Genomic DNA, 17,256 nt, shown 5'->3' on the forward strand with positions numbered 1-17,256 from the left:
GTTTACAGTCTAGGTAGTACAACCTCTATAATCTTGGAAGCAATTTCACTAAAACACAAGGAAGCAGATATTTTGCCTTTTAATAGAGGTCTGATTGTAACTTGCTTTGCAAATTCCACAACTATTGCTCCACAAGACAGTAATGATATAAACAACCTCTAAGATCTTTGTAAACCAAAACGATAATTACCAAATTCAAACTGCACTCATGATTTCATTAAGGTTAAAATATTTGGGGTGTTATTTTATTCACACTGACAATTATTTGTAAAAAAAAAACAAGTTACAAGTGAGAAACCCATTGAAATACAGGGGGAAATATCTTTTCTATTTAATTGTCTCCAGTGCTTTATATCAGAAGAAGATTTGCCTATTTATAATTAATAGACGTATATCCCTTTTTTGAAAACAGACAAGAAATCTACAGTTTTTCAGAGAAATAAAAGAGGCAAAGTAACAAAAATATTTTTATTAATGTGCATTAGAAAAAGAATACAGAAAGAAGACTGTAAAAATAAATTAGTTATATAAGAATGCCTCACATTCACAGAAGTGTCCCACAAACAAAATCATACCCAAGACAGAAAGATATACAAAGATTGACAAAACTTGGATAGTGAAGCAATATACGGGATGTTGGCACTATTATGAATATTCTCACAGGTGATTTTTCTGCCCTTGAAGCCATAATCCCTTATTTTATTTCTGGAATAGGAAAAGAAGAGAATGTATACTTTGAGAAAAACATGTCAATAGAAAAAGAATTATTATTTACAGGCTAGCTTATCATTCAGGTCTATTATTGAGTGTGGGAGTAAAAAAACCTGGACCATGGACTAATGGGATACCTTAGTTTGTTTCATTCTTAATTTAGGAAGCAATAACGTGAATTTGGAAATTCACAAGTTGGGTTTTTGTTTCGTTCTGTTATTTTTTTTACAGTATTAACTAATTAGTTTAGTGTTTCATGTACAGTGTTATCTTGAGTAGAAAATAAAAAAGAGTATAAACAATTTAAACATTTAACCCTGATGTAAAGGTGAAATCAACCTGTTATAAACTCATTTCCTTACTTGCCAAACTACATGGGTGAGGGATGAAGAAATAAAATGCAAACATGGTAATCAACATGGTGACATACTAAATCATTTTCCAACAATTTTTAATAGCTCAACAACTATACCTTTTTCTATACTCATGGCCCCATCTTAGTTGATGATTTTTCACAATGTATTTCATGGCTTCCATCCCTACATGAGACTTTATTACTATCACATAGGAATAAAAAGCCATAAAACACTAGAGTGAATTTATCTTGATCAGATGAAATACTTATTTTCTTCACATGATTTCACAACCATTTCAAAACTAACTAATAATTTCATGCTACATTACTGAACATTTTAAACTACATTTCAATGACGAGAAACACACTGAAATTGTTACATCACAAATTAACAGAACTGTAGCCTTTAAAGACATTCCTACCTACAGAGATCAGGAAACAATCACAACACAAAACCAAGTAAGTCACTGAAAAAGACAGGACACCACAGAAAAAGATCACTTCCACATACATCTTTAAACACAGACAGAAAGACAAGAGACAAGAGAAGCACTGGCACAAATCAAAACTATGAGAAACACTACCAGAATCCTTTGTTTAAAATAATCCTTTCCCAAAGTAGCTTCCTGCCATGACCCTCGCAAGGATGGACTTTGCATTGTATAGAATTCAGACACCAGCACCATGGAATCACTAGACATCTGAGCTTAATTTGGGAAAACAAGCAATTTTCCCCATTATGGCACTTTACAGGCACAATCACAGGGCCAGTAATGTGGCAAACTGATCTCTAGAACTTATATATCCTGCCTATGATAAATTTACTAGGCATCCAACGCTCGTATTTCTACTGATCAAATACTGCATAAGACAAATTGTAATGTACTATTATATTCTAAACCAGACTGATTCTCTAGGTCCTGGGCTGAATATTATTAGTTATTAATGTAATTACTATTCATCTTCTGATTATCTTATTACTACTAATTGGCTAAGTTGAATCACAAGTCTCTAGGGTCATAGAAATGTCAATACAATAATTTAACTGCCTTTCATGGCCTTTTGAAAATAATTTTGCTTGTACATTTACAAGCATACTAAGCAATATCCAAAGTGTCTGAAAAGGCTAAGAGTATATACTTTAACTAAAATATTTTACATTAACCCAATTAAAGTAACACAAATATTAATTTGTATTTACAGTTGACATTAGACCTAAAAATTAACTCAGTTTTATTTATATACTCCTATCCTTGCTTGCCTATCAAATCCTATTTCTTGGATAGTACAATGTGGATAGCACAGGAAAGAGCAGGAAATTATTAAATGAAAGGAAGTGCATAAATAAATTCAATTATCATGCATAAAACATGCAAATGATTTAAAGACTGCATATGAAACTCTATTTTATATTCATCAATCTCAGGTTGCACTTTTGAGGGAGAAAGAGATGCTAATTGGGTCCAGATTAATGCACTCCCAAACCTTTCCATTTGTTTTTAGGTGAGGGTTAAATGAGATGTATTAAAATAAACACAGCTGCTCATCTCCCTCTCTCTCTCTCTCTCTCTTTTGTTGGAGAAAAAGAGAGAGAGAGAGAGAGAACTAAACAGCATACTGCAGGTTTTTCAGTATGGTGAGATCTGCCTTTCCTAGTTCCTCATAACTGCATATCTCTTACCTACCACAGCACTCTACCTCCAATGTTTTTCCAAAGAACATAACATTGTACTGAAAATGAGTACAAAAATAAAGTGTAATAATTTTCTTTGGAGAGTAGGGAAGGAAGTATTTGTGCCTAACTAGGCTCTGTCCTTACTCTCCCCTGACTAACCATGATGAACTGTTTTAAATTGTGTGCAGTCACTTTAAAAAAGATTAATTCTAAGTTGGCATGGTGATATGTGCCTCAGTTATGTGAGAAACATGGAATCATGAGAAGACTTGAGCTGTTTTGTTTTGCTCACCCAGCCAGCAGAAACTCGGCACATAACAGAAGTAATACTCTTAGCAAAAGTTCACTCTCAGTTCCTTTGACAAATTTCTCCTCCTTCCCCACACCACAGAATCTACCTTGGAAAGAACATTCTGTGTGGTTTTTTTGTTTTTGTTTTGTTTTTCCTCTTCTCCCTTTCTAGTATAAGGTATTGCTTTTCTCAATTGTATACCCTGGATGGCTGATAGCCTGAAGCGAAGAGAGGGGCAAGAGGTAAAGGGACAGATTTAATGGGGCAAAAGCAGTGCCTGCAATAACAAGAGAAAGGAAAGATGTGTACCTGGGGCTGATTCTGTCTTGAAAGAAGGAAGGAGGGACTGGAAGTGGACTTGGCCTAGAATTGTATATCAGAGGAAGGACCCACTTTGATTGTGTAACAGAGGAAGGTAAAAATAAAGCAAACAAAGGTCATCAAACTAATTTCACACCGAAATGGATTAATTTGGATCATAGGCCCAAAGGGGAAATGTTAGCATATTGTCAATTAAATATTTCTCTTCCCTTTGCTTAATATGTATTGAAAATTAAGATTTTAGGGGGGGGAAAGGGGCATGTAAAAATCTCTTCACGTTCCTTTAAACTATTTTGTAAAAAAATCTATCTTTCCAAACTATAAAAAATTACAGGGAGAAAGGCAACAAAAATACATATACACAGACTTGAACATATAGTCACATATATGCTTTCAGACACACATACTTTTATTAAGTGTCTCACACACTGATAACCTCTTTATTAAAATTAATTTTTGCATGTTTGCACATGTCAATTAGTTGTAATAAATAACAACAATAAGGCTGATATTCAATCTGTCAAATAATCTGATAAATTCTCAGAGCTATTTACTTAGGAAATATGCTTATGATATTCCTTGCTCCTAAAAGAGAAAATGATTATACAGTAACTAACCCCTAAGTAAGAGCTAAAGATATTTACCTCATGAAGCCATTTCTCAACTAGCCCCTTGGCACTTGCTGGAATTATTCACAGCACGAGCTCTACTTTTTCATTTTCTGCTGACTCCATGTGAGTAATTTCTTTCTCATGATTAAAAGTGAGCTTGGCAATTCCTTCAAAGCATTTCTTTAGGTGTGGCTGGTCTCGGAGTGGATCCTTTGTCTCAGAAAGGATTTCTAAGAGCTCATCGTTGCACAGAAAGAAAAAACCTAAAGGTGATAAAAAACGAACTTTATAGATATTTATATAAACACATTTTATACCAGTGCCCACAGCCAACAGATGAAATGGACTGTTTACCTTAGAAAGAATAGTCTTTTCTTCTCCAAATAATCATTCAGGCCTTTCTGAATGTCATCCAAAAGCGATTTTGCCTCCTTCAACTTATCCAGCATCTGGGGCTGTGAGATAACCCTCATGCCATTGGCCTCCTTCACTGACTCCTTCATTATTAACCTCCTGGTGGGTGAGATAGAATACAGTGAATGTAATAACCATACTTCACACAACAGGCTCTCTCTCTCTTTTAAATTGAAAATCCCCTTATTACAAAACAAGGGGTGTTCTTTTTCTTCTACCTTTAAGTAGGACTGCCACATTCATTGCTTTTTACAAAAACGCAGCTGCTTTTTAAGCTACAGATAAATAGAATCTGCTAGGCGGTAATTCCACTCAGTCTGAATGCATTATTTTCTAAGACACTTTGGTGAGGGACTTTTTATTATAAACTGGAATGAACAAGGAAAGTCCTTTTCTCATCTAATTATGACTGTGCTTTGTTCTGTACTATTAACCTACAATGCCAGATTGATCTGGTATATTTTTCCTTCAGCCAGTTCAATAAATCAACATGTTTTTCTGGCAAATTACAGAGCTAATTATTAAGATTTCATGGATTAATGATAAAAATAGAAATAACATAAGACAATAGAGAATGCTGTATCAACAACAAAGCCAGACAACACATCAGTCCTTTCCTGTGCACAGTGCAAACTCATGTTTTAGCATCACTGATTAGTATAGATGGATGCTATTTGAACACAACCTACAGAATTTTCTTTCAATAAAATATTGATTCACTAGGTATATTCTTCTCTGGACTGAAGAAAAGAGGTAAAACTGAAATGCATTATTTTGCATATATGTATGACTGTGCATCATTTTATCGCTGCCACCATCACATTTCAGTATTGTAAATCAGGAACGAAAAAATAAAATCAGCTCCAGTAATATACTAAAATAAATTAAAATCAAGACTGCTGATATGGCTGTTTTCCTTAAGAATATATTTATATAATTTGGGATTTATAATAATACTATGAAAATATATTTACTGAATTTAAAGAATGGCTTAGTTTAGAAAGAAAAGGTTGCTATTTCCAAATAATGCCCTTAAACAGGCCATGACCTAAGGCTCCTGAAACCTAATTGATCCAGAATGTTTTACTTTGACAAATTAAAAATATATAACTGCATTTCAACTGCAGAAAAATAAATTCTACTCTAGTACCGGCAATAAGTCAAAGCTGCTGCTACACAAACACCTCCAATAAATGAAATTTACAGATTTAGACATCACCGCAAGTTTTCTTTTACGCAACAGACACTGTCAACAACTGACAAAATGTGATGAACTGTGTGAAAATGAATGAGAAATCCTTTCTACTTACTAGTGTAAGTTTATTTTAAATTCTTATGAGGCTGAAAACTTTCAGAGTGGTAGGAAAAGCTCAAAGATCCCTCAGAACTGTATCTGCACAACATTCATGGTTATAAAAACAAGCTTGATAATACACATGTGCAGTAAAAGAAAACTCATATTGTGACAGTCTTAAAATCTTATATGCACTCAAAATAATGCCACCCCGATGTATTACAATTTAAAATATTATGAGAGGGATCATATTAAATAACTGAGTTGTTGCCTACATTTTTCAAAGCACATATTGCAAGATGATATATAAATACAGCCAACAGTGGTGATCTTACTTTGAGATTCTAAAGCTTGCTACTGCCATAAGGCATTTCTCAGTGTTCTGATATTTTTGGCAAACAATGGGTCCTTTAGGTTGCTGGTCTCAGTATCAGGAGGCAAATCTAATGCTATACCAAGAGAAGCCTAATTTGCTCAGAATAAAGGATAGCAAAGCCTTTCCATGAAGAAATAAACCTAAGTGTATTACAGAAGCTTCAAAGCTGTGAGATTAAACAAACACATCAACATAAAAATCAATTTAGCTGACTTCATTGAGCAAATATTATCTTAAATGAGGAAGACATTCAGTTGTATTTATTATTTAAAAGTTTCAGTTTAGTACCAATTAGTTTAGGGTGGTAAAATACATGTACTCTCTGTGTGTGCACGTGCCTGTGTGTGTGTGTACATATTTATAATAACTGTATTTGATGTTATATTTGTAGCAAGAATATTCACCACAGAGTCTAGATTTAGATGAGATAAACTTTGCAGCGAAAAGAAAAAGTAAGATGCCACTGTGTAATCTTGTTTCCTTACAAAATAATTTTGGACTATCCATGTACCCAGCCTTCTTTTCTTAGACAGGAAATCAAGGCCGTAAAACAATTACCATGCAAAGAAGGAAGTATTACTCAACAGGGAGCGTTACTTTGTTTCAACTACTTTCAAAATGTAAGAATCAGTGTGAGTGGACTATTCTGACTGTTTTCTGACTGTTTTCCAGAGTAATTTGGAAATAAGGGTGTCCTACAGATTAAAATATAGCCCACATATCTCTAACACTGCAAACATCAGTAGTATGCAAGCAACTGGATTAAAAGTTAGATGTAAAATCTCCAATTTTCCCACAAAGCCTCAGCTAAGCGCTAGAGAATGAACTGGTTAAGCTATACTCTACACTAGTCCAGAATTAGCCCTATTTATTAGAAATTGACAGATGCCAAAACATCAAGTGCTCATTGCAGTGATAGTTTTTAGATACTGACCACAGTTTACTAGATTCCATTTTGAGACCATTAAACATATGTTATAGAACATAAAACCATAGTAAGATTTGACTTGCGATTGTAATGGTGAAATGTGAATACTCTTCTGACACGTCAAAAGAGGCTTCAAAACACAATTGATTATTAATCACATTTATTAAAGCAGTGCCTCAGGGCCAACCAAGAATGAGGTCCCATTGTGCTAGGCACTGTACAAACACAGAGCACAGACAGTCCCCACCCCAAAGAGGACAAGACACAGTGTGGGGAAAAGGGGGAACACATGCAAGGAGCATGAACTATGTGATGCCAGCAAAAGATTATTATAGCAAAGAAAAGTTTAGGGCGAGGAGTTTTTTTTGTTTGTTTTTTAATTTAAGAAAACATTTCATGTGAAATGCTTTAGAAAAATCATGTTCCTCAAAGAAAAATACACACTTTTCCTTATAGTGACTTCATATTTTTTCTTCAAACTTTCACTTGATGTTCTTATTCACCCATGAAAGCTTATGCTCCAATATGTCTGTTAGTCTATAAGGTGCCACAGGACTCTTTGTTGCTCTTTATTTTTTTTAAGTTATCTTGCCTTCCAACTGAGGATCTCAGACCATTTCAAAAATATTAAATAAGTAAGCCTCACTAATCCCTTTGAGGCATGAGAGCATTATAATAATAAAAATAGTAATAAGTGTAATAGCAATGGTAATGATAATAATAACTATATACATCAGTAAAAGTATTATCCCTGTTTTTCTGATGGAAATATCATGCCATAGAATGACTAAATGATTTAATTAAGACACACAACCACAGACCTATATACAAAACACAGATTTCCAAATTCCTGGTCCTATGCTTTATTCAGTAGACCATGTTTCCCTTCAGTTCAGAAAAAATCACCAAGATCTCCTAAAGCAGTGGCTGTCAGCCTTTCCAGACTACTGTACCCCTTTCAGGAATCTGATTTGTCTTGCGTACCCTTAGGTTTCACCTCACTTATAAACTCATTGCTTACAAAATCAGATATAAAATACAAAAGTGCTATTTACTGAAAAAATGCTTACTGTCTCATTTTTATCATATAATTATAAAATAAATCAACTGGAATACAAATATTGTACTAATATTTCAATGTATAGTATATAGAGCAGTATAAACAAGTCATTGTATGAAATTTTAGTTTGCACTGACTTCATTAGTGCTTTTTATGTAGCCTGTTGTAAAACCAGGCAAATATCTAGATGAGCTGATGTACCCCATAGAAGACCACTGCATACCCCCATGAGTTTACTAACCATGGATGAGAACCACTGTCCTAAAGAACGCCTCACAAAAAATCATGGTATAAAATTTAGAAAACTACTGTTCTATACTATGCATATATAAAACTAGCTATATTTACATTCAAGAGAAAGTCTATCATGACTGAAAATTAAAGTAAGAGTAGTAATTGTTTTAGACTGATACAATTAAAGATTAAGCAAAGCTAAGGAGGACCTACTGCAATAAGGGCCCAGTTCTTCATACCCACTTGCATGCAGAATTTTCATTGAGTCTAAAAAGCAGCTCTGGAAACAGAGGATGTGGAGAGGGAATCAGACTCTAAGTAGCTAACAACAACAACAAACTTACCAGTTCCTACTGACAACTTCAAAGTGCTTTCCTTCTACCAATATTTGGTTACATGTATCCTGTGAGCAAAACATGGGTTCCCGGCATCACCAGGGCCTTTTGAACTTGCAGCCAGGTTTCCATAATCTCCTGCATTAGTCGCGCTGGAGACAACAAACATGAAATTTCATTTGTTGCAAGCAATGAGGAATGTACGTGTTCCCTTACCACATCCAATAAATGCCACTTATACCACATATTAAAAATAAAGTGAGCTGTTACCAGATATAAAATCACTCAACACCACTATATTCTTACAAAGTTAAAAGAAAGTGATCTCAACTTCTGTGTTCGGCTCTACTTTGTGAAGCATAATGAAGAATGGGCCAGCACAGCTGCCTGTTTGTGAGTCTCACTTGGTTGATTCACTTACTTACCGGATGACTGTGTCTATTGCATTTGGGCTCACATAATAAAAACTAAAGTGAAATCAATTTAACATAAAGAACTTTATGCTGCATTCTACACAGTGCAAGTAGCACCACAAACTTTGAGAAAAGTTTTATATAATGAAAATTACTGAAGCATAAATCACATAGGGTGGTGAAAACTGAGATGTAGCATGGAGATGAAATCTAAAAGCTAATTAAATTCAACAAGAGCCTCTCAAAAGGCAACATACCAGCTTAGCCTCCCATGCTAATATTTCGTTTTTGAAGGGTGCAATAAATGGAGGGCCTTTCATGGCTGTAGTTTTCACAATGTGATCCTCCAGCAGAACCTGAGAGGGGAGAAAAAAAGATTAGATGCATGGATTACAGTACTGAATGGATGCCAAGGCCATGATAAAAAGAATAGATAAGTTAGGGCTTCTGAGGAGCTAAATTTGAAGCCCAGCAAAACGGATTGAACCTTATTACCTCTAGTCATTGAGAAATTCCCCAGACAGTTGGATGTAATTTGAAAAGGTCAGAAAAAATTTTCCTGCACAGTATTACGGCTTCATGGTTTAAGGGTGTACATTTGTGAGATGCCTGCTCTAATCATTTTTATCGACTTGGTATAGAGAGATAGACTGACATACGAGGAGGCAAGACAGATGGATCAGATAAGACCTACCGTTTGTCTCCTATTCTAAAATATCTTAGTTTTAGGTAACTTTTTAGTTTGAACCATTTCAGCTTGTCCTTTGCTTTATTGAGAGAATATGCCTTATTTCTCTACGGCACACAAAAAGGGAGAGAAAGCATATGTCTCTTAGAGAACCTGGCGTAATTTTTTTGTATTTGTATTCAGTGAACTCCCTATGAATTGGAAATATACAACTGAAGCCCAGTAAGTACAATAAGATTTTCTGGATAATTTTAGGTAGATTTTGTTTAGTTTTGTTTGTTTGTTTTTGCTTTAAGGTGACAGTCCTCCCTGCAAAGGATTATAACAATGACCTTCAACATATTCATAGTACAAGCTTTGTTATCAATATGGCTGTTTTGCAAAAAAACAATCAAAACATTTAATTCTTTGGTTTAGCATACACAAGAGGCTTGTAATCAATATGAACATTTGCTAATATTACACAGTTCATTTTTCATGCAATTATAATGACAGGCGATTTACCACCACAAAAGTGGTATTCACCCAAACCCTGAAAAAGTTTTAATTTACATTACACTTTCTTTCACTAAGAAGTCATTCATCTTCCAGTCATAACACAAACACTATTCACTGTGCACTTGCTTGGCATCCACTGCAGAGACATTTTTAACAGGCTTTTAAGTATGGCTGTGAGAGTTTATCTACTGTATTATGTTTATGGGACCTACTTAAAAGTTCACTAAAACTGTTTCCATTTTGATAGGGAAGATATTTCCATATAGCCATATTCCCTCCCCTTAAGCCCAAAACATTCAGAACAACAAGAAATTGCAACTGAGAGTAGCATTCATCATCAGACCAACAAAACCTTTAAAGCAAGTCAGAAAAGGTTAGTCGTAGCAAGGAATGAAAAGGATTGTGAATTGTTCCACTAATGGAAGTTGATACTCTCAGCTGAACTGAGGCTGTTCCTTAGAGGAAAAAAAGATACATGGGTTCCTAAACACAACACTTTCGTCAATAATTTAGGAAGCTTCAAAGGAAGACAAATATCCTTGCATATACTGGAGGAAACAAATCACATACTAGGGTTTAAAACAACTTAATTGGACTCCTCAAATTCAGCCTTAAAACTTAACTTAGTATTTTATTAGCTACTGTTGTCTTCTGGGTCTATGGAATACAATGAGAATCTAATACTTTAATGGGAAAGATGTGTAAAGGCATGGGAGCCCCCCCAACATTCTTTGTGGGTACATACCAATAGTATTTTGATTTTCTCTAACATTATTTTGAGAACAGAAGGACTACGCAGAAATTAAGTTTCTGTCACTCTCTTGCTTTGAGCTCAGCCAGTGATGAGGTCATCCAGTCTAGAAATTTCTCCACAGGAAAGCTCCTGCATGCTGAAAATTAGGGCTCTTTAGATATCACAATTTGAGGAGCCAAGTCTCAATTTTTTAAAAGAGTGTCCTGTCTACATATTTTAACGCCATGCGCTGGCTGTCCCTACTTGGTTCCCTCTTTGCAAAAGTGGCCACCTTCTAGCCTACTTCTTCTGGTTCCTATACATTTGTCTTGACCCCTCCAACAAGCAATGTTAGTAGCCGCGAAGAAGAACAACTTCTAGAGGAGCGATTCCGTGCACTAGATGTATTAAAAGAGCTCAATGACATTCACTATTTTTAGAATTATTTGTTTTGAGAGCTTTGATACCATCAGTAATGAGGTACTGACTTGTCTTTGGACTTCAGCAGGAATAAATTGTGCAGCACATTTATAGTGTTGTTCTTTTCTTGTTGAGCATTCCCCAGAAGGCGGTGTGGGGCAATTGCTCCTATTCCTGAAAGGGCACTGTAATGTGGAGTTGCATACAGTCCCATCTCTCCTATTTCCACAGGTATTTGGCACAAATAGGCTTATGGCATTTTCAGTACGCTGCCAGCACCGATCTTTCTCTTTCTCAACTGAGCAAGCTAGCCACTGGGAGACACTGGGAGACATGGATGGGAGCCATCTTGCTGAAGCTTGATCCAGAGAAGACTGAAGTGATACCATCTCTCTAGGTTTTTACATACTTGCCCATTGCCATTGTATCTGAGTGCCACCATACTGAGAGAAGCAACCAGAATAAATGGTGAGGGTGAAACTGTACCTGCCATTTGTGATTCATACTGTGATCCCATTGTTGAGGGCTGGAAGTTTAACTCAGCAAAGTTCAAACCGGAAATAAGATGTGACTCCTTAACAGTGGCCTTAATCCATCACTGGGATAGATTACTAAAATTTGTGGAAGATTTTTGATTAGTTTGATTCTTTAAATCAAGATTGAATGTCTTTATGTTTTAAAAGATATGCTCTAATTCTGATGCAGAAATCAGATTGGTCCCTTTTTGACTTAAAATCTGTGAATCTGGGAGCAAAATTAGATCCCCAGATACTGCCAGATGATCATATAGGATCAATGGTCAGGCATGCTTTTTTCACCTGTCAGGCCAGGAAACTGCAACCATTTATTTCACATGCAGACCTTGTGCTACTGTGATCTATGCACTTGTCTCCTGAAGACTGGATTACTGAAATGTGCGCCGCATAGCACTTTACTTTTAATCAATCCATAAACTGAAAGTGGTGGAGGTGGTGAAAGTGAAGGTCGGTTTAGTAGGTGTGCTTCCTATTGGCTACACATCACAGCAGTGTGCTTGGCAATCTGCACTCATCGATTACTGGTTTCCAGATGGAGTTTAAGGCATTGGTTTTAACCTATAAAGTCCTAAATGGCTTGAGACCTTCCTACTTGAGGGATTGCCTCAGTCCTTTTGATCAGCAGAGATGCCTGAACTGGATCTATCTTGACTACTGCGTCCTCTGTGAGAGACCTGTGGCTTGGAACCAACTTCCTCCACTGCTCTAGCCCAGTCAATGTTGTCCACTACAAAGAACATCCACTTACTCTGCATGTAGAGGCAGGGGGCTGAGGGTTATGTGTGGGTGCAGAATCTTTGTTGAGTTGACTCTGATGATCAGGGTTAGCTGTTAGGTGCTAGTTTTATTATTTCTTTCTTGTTAAAATCCTATAGATGGAAATAAATAAATGGCAAACCCTTTCAAAATAAAATGAAAAGTACTCAAGGAAAGCACAGAAGAGACATGCAGCTCTGGGTAGTATACTGGGGATCGCTCAACCATACTTGATGCCTTCAAACTATGTCCATTCAAATATTCACCATCACCAAACCTTTCTATTTTAAAAATAACTCAGAAACACAGCTTTTTGAATCCCTGGTTATTTTTTATCCGTGATAGTTGACTGCTCTGAAAAAAAGTTATCATTTACTGGTTAGTTGTAATGTTTATGTTTTAAACAGCAACTCACTCTTAAAAATAAATTACATCTTCCTAAAGACAGATAATAAAAGTAGTTAGAAAAAGCTGGTGGACTTATTGTGTATAAAAATTTCATTTTACCAAATCTCTCATGTGAGCACTGATTCAGCTCAGGCACTGATATCATTAGAATTAACTTTCAACAAATTAGGTTTGGGAACAATGAAATGCAATTAAAATATTGTATGTGCTTCAGCGGGAGCTGATAATGTTTCATGCATGTTTAGAGGGGAAAAAAACCAAGAGAAAGCTCTCTCCTCTAGTCATTAAAGGAACTAATTAAAGCTCTTCTAACAAGGTAAAATAAGGTTTTGTACACAGTTTCTCCAGCATTTCAGTTTAAGATTCATATGCTTTTATATGCATACCACAGCTGTGAGAACAAGAATTCCTCCATCTACGTAAGATGAAAAACTAAAATAAACACCTTTCCAATGCATTTTCATTTTGTTAAGGACTTTATGCAAAGCATGTTCTTTACTGGCTTGGGGGCTAAAATGGCTTAAATCTTCCAAATACTTTTCAAGGGCAATCTCTAAAACTTCTTCCAGAGAAAATTCTTTCTGGAAGGTCATGCTGAATCCAACCTAAGTAGCACAAATTGAAACTATAATGTCTTAGCATGAAAACAATTGAAACTCTCTTCAGTCTAAAAAATAGTTACTATCAAATACAATTGACAGAGAAACAACTTCAGAGGAGATTCACTGCTTTTCACTGAAAGCAAAGAAACTCCCAAAATGTAAGACCAGAAAAAAAGACTAGTTAAGGAAAAAAATCCTATATGGAGATCTGAAGTTTGGCCCTAAATTTGACCAACTGACAGATAAATCATTTTGCCCATTCATTGTGGGCCACATTTTCAGAGATCTCAACTCAGCCTCTAAATTTATGCACCCAAACTTGCACAATTATTTACACAGGGAAATAATGTAGTTTGGGAATGCAAACTGGATGTTCAGCTACCCAGTCTGTGTGCCTCTATCTCAATTGTATGTCTAAATTCTATTTGCCTATGCAAGTGAATGTGAATAATGGCAGATGAACATTTAAAGGCCATTTAAAAATTCTCTCTCAGGGCTATGAGTTTGCATCTTCATCACGTGGAAAAAAATCTACAGCTTGAAAAATGATAGAAATTACTGGGCTTTGTGTTCTGTTGTGAGGGAACCTGAAATGACAATTTTTAAATTATTCTTACACTATAAAATGTTTCACTTACACTGCCACTGCCTTACAAATGTTTTTAAAAATTCACTTTTCCAATTCTAAGCCTACTTTAACTACCTGGAATTGGGTTATTAGTTCTATCAAAGTCCAAACGATAACATTTTACATCACATATAGTATTATTTACACTTGTGCAGCCTGAAATGCCTGTCTTTTATAAAATCATTTGTGGTTGTGTAGTTTTGACTCAAATTAATGGGTCAGATTTTCAAACACTCCCTGCATTGGCCTAGTTCTACTCCCATTGAAGTCAGCAGAATTCTTACCCTGGGAGAAGAGCACATGTCTGTGACACGCACCTTGAAGAAGGCACAGAATAAATACATGTGGTAAAAATGAGGCCCTAATTTTATTAACTCTGAACATCCAATTAGAGTCAGAAAACGCTCAATCACCTCTTCACTCCTATGCTAGCAAGCAGATAAATACCGCTGCACTCCAAAACTGGTCTGTACACCAACTGCAGGACCTGCAAAACATCAAAGAGGGAGCAAGCCAGCTGCACCCCTGCAATGATAAGGAAATTGGCCTTGCAGCCACATTCCTACCTCACAGTGAAGTGATGGCTGAACTGATGAAGGGAGGCCTTAGAATGCACAAATCCTAGAGAAACACCCTACTTAATATACCAAGCCCTCCAGCTGCCAGAGCCTAATGGATCTGTCAACCTGCCAGCTGGACTTTGCAAACTCCTATATGCTGGACTCCTGAAAATGTTATGATAGAAACACTCTCACTGTTATCAAGACTTACAAGTTAACTGTAGAACCATTTACCCCATAGCTGTGGCAAAGAGACCTTTTTGATCCCAACCTTTCTCTATCGTCTAATATTAGTGAAGGAATTTCATGTCGATGACTTCATTTCTTTAATACTGCTGAAATATATTGCTTTTTGTGCCTTCTCAGTTGATAAAATATTGGCTCCTGGTTTAGTTGTATCATTATTTCGACAATTGTAATATTTATTTCCTTTTAGCCAGCCACCTTTTTTTCTTCATGCACAGCCTCCAATCTTACTAGTATTACATTATTTAATATTTGTATTACAACAGCACCCAGAGGCAATGATCAGGATCAGGGAGCTGTTGTACTTTGTACTGTACAAACAGAAGTAGACACGGTTCTTGCCCTGAAGAGCTTGCAATGAAATTTAAAATGATGCTCTTAGATAATTTTTCCTATTGTTCTTGCTATTCTCATGTCAGTCCATTATTTGTTCATATACAGTATATTTGTTGCTAACACACAAGCATGAAGTTTAAAGTGGTACCGTTGGCATTTAAAGATATTTATACCTCTGTTCTATATCTCCCCATTTATGTGAATTATCATTATTTTTTATTATTTGTATTTCAGCAGTGCCTAGAGCCCCCTACCTAGATTACTGGCCCATGGTAGCAGTGTACAAACTCATTAAAATATATCCTTTTTTTCAACCAGCTCTAACAAAGAGCTTACAACTTAAATAGACAAGACAAAGAAAGGATAGACGTGAAAAAGAGAGGTGGTGAAGTGACTTGCCCAAAGTCCCTTTTTAACTGAATGAAGGAGATGCCCAGCAGGGAAAATAGCATGTGATCACATAACTAACGACCATATAATGCATACGCACAAGGTGCAGAATTAATGTTTCATATGTTTATTATGTGTTACTACACTCGAGTCCAATTGTACAGGCCATAGAGGGAGATGACAATTATAAGCAACTGCATTTAGAAATCTCTACAAATTAACAAAAACAGTTTGTCTCTATTTTATAATGCCCACATTTTGTGTTTGACATCTCAGGACCCAATAAGGTTAGAAGCAAGTATTTTGCATTCCATTGGGAATCTCTTTTTTCTACTTTCTAAAGATATAATTCTCACTTGGTAGGCCTGGTGGGTGGAGAGATATTGGATTTTATAAATGTAATTGATTCAGACCTGAACATTTCCTCATCCTGTTCCCGAGTCTAATATAACTAAGGAGGGGGGGATCCCCATGTAAGGGGGAAGGAAAAACACTTCTCTGGCAGGTTATTTTGTGAAAAGAAAATGGTTGCTCTGGAGCATTGGAATGTTAGTAGTCCTAATTAGATGAACTAAAGGAAAAAGGGCAGGTGAGGTGCTTAAAGGGACAGCATAAAAGCAATTTTTCACATGGTTACTACCATCACATATATGTTGAGGGTGGGTGGGGGTGCAAATAGGTATATCACAGAGAGAGAGGAGAACATTTGCAAGCAAATGTCTGTGAGCACGTACACACACACACACACACAGTACACAGTGTGAAATAGCAAATAGCAAATAGTGAAACTGCGTAGACAGTTCTTTCATCCTTCTAAACACACCATAGCATAATTGAATCTATGCTTGCAATATTGTTTTTGAAATTCTGTCATTTCAGAAAACTACAATTATACTAAAATGGAAAAGTTTGAGCCTTTCATGGTATAAAAAAGCTACAGCAGAACTTGCTCACAACTGAAAAGAAATTCTTTACAGAGATACGATATGTAAATCTCTATAGTCTGATCAGCTACTAAAATGAAAATTCAAACCATATGCTAACAAACACAGCCAGCTCTAATCTCAATTCACTGAGTTGACAGAGGAAACATTTCAAGTGTTTCATTATTAGACATTTCAATCTACGATGTCTGAAAGAAAGAAAGAAAGAAAGAAAGAAAGAAAGAAAGAAAGAAAGAAGTTGAGGTAGTGAAGGTAGCAATAGGAAACAAGACCCAAGATAAAGACTGGAGTGGTTTTATGTGAGGTCTTGAAGATGACGATGCAAAATTTGAACTTAATATGGTATGCAAAGGAGAGCCAAATAGACTGATTAAAGAGTGCAATTGCGGCACATTTAGTTAAATAACTAGTTTACTTTATACTACACCTTTAAATACATATGAACTCTGCTGCCTACAGACACAGGGAGCCATTGTGAAAGGCAGAGTTGAT

At 35.9% G+C, this 17,256-nt stretch overlaps 1 long non-coding RNA gene across 1 annotated transcript in view; it reads right to left on the bottom strand.

Moving 5' to 3' along the window:
• Positions 1-482: 482 nt before the first annotated feature.
• Positions 483-17,256, bottom strand: part of LOC115647140 — a 77,207-nt gene continuing 60,433 nt past the window's right edge. The window contains exons 8-12 of the long non-coding RNA XR_003999221.1: positions 9,277-9,375; positions 8,616-8,758; positions 4,320-4,478; positions 3,999-4,228; positions 483-705 (exon numbers count right to left, since the gene is read on the bottom strand). This is a non-coding gene — a long non-coding RNA (uncharacterized LOC115647140). The remainder of the gene's footprint in view (positions 706-3,998; positions 4,229-4,319; positions 4,479-8,615; positions 8,759-9,276; positions 9,376-17,256) is intronic.

Source organism: Gopherus evgoodei, chromosome 1 (assembly GCF_007399415.2).
Source record: "Gopherus evgoodei ecotype Sinaloan lineage chromosome 1, rGopEvg1_v1.p, whole genome shotgun sequence".
NCBI classification, from domain to species: domain Eukaryota; kingdom Metazoa; phylum Chordata; order Testudines; family Testudinidae; genus Gopherus; species Gopherus evgoodei.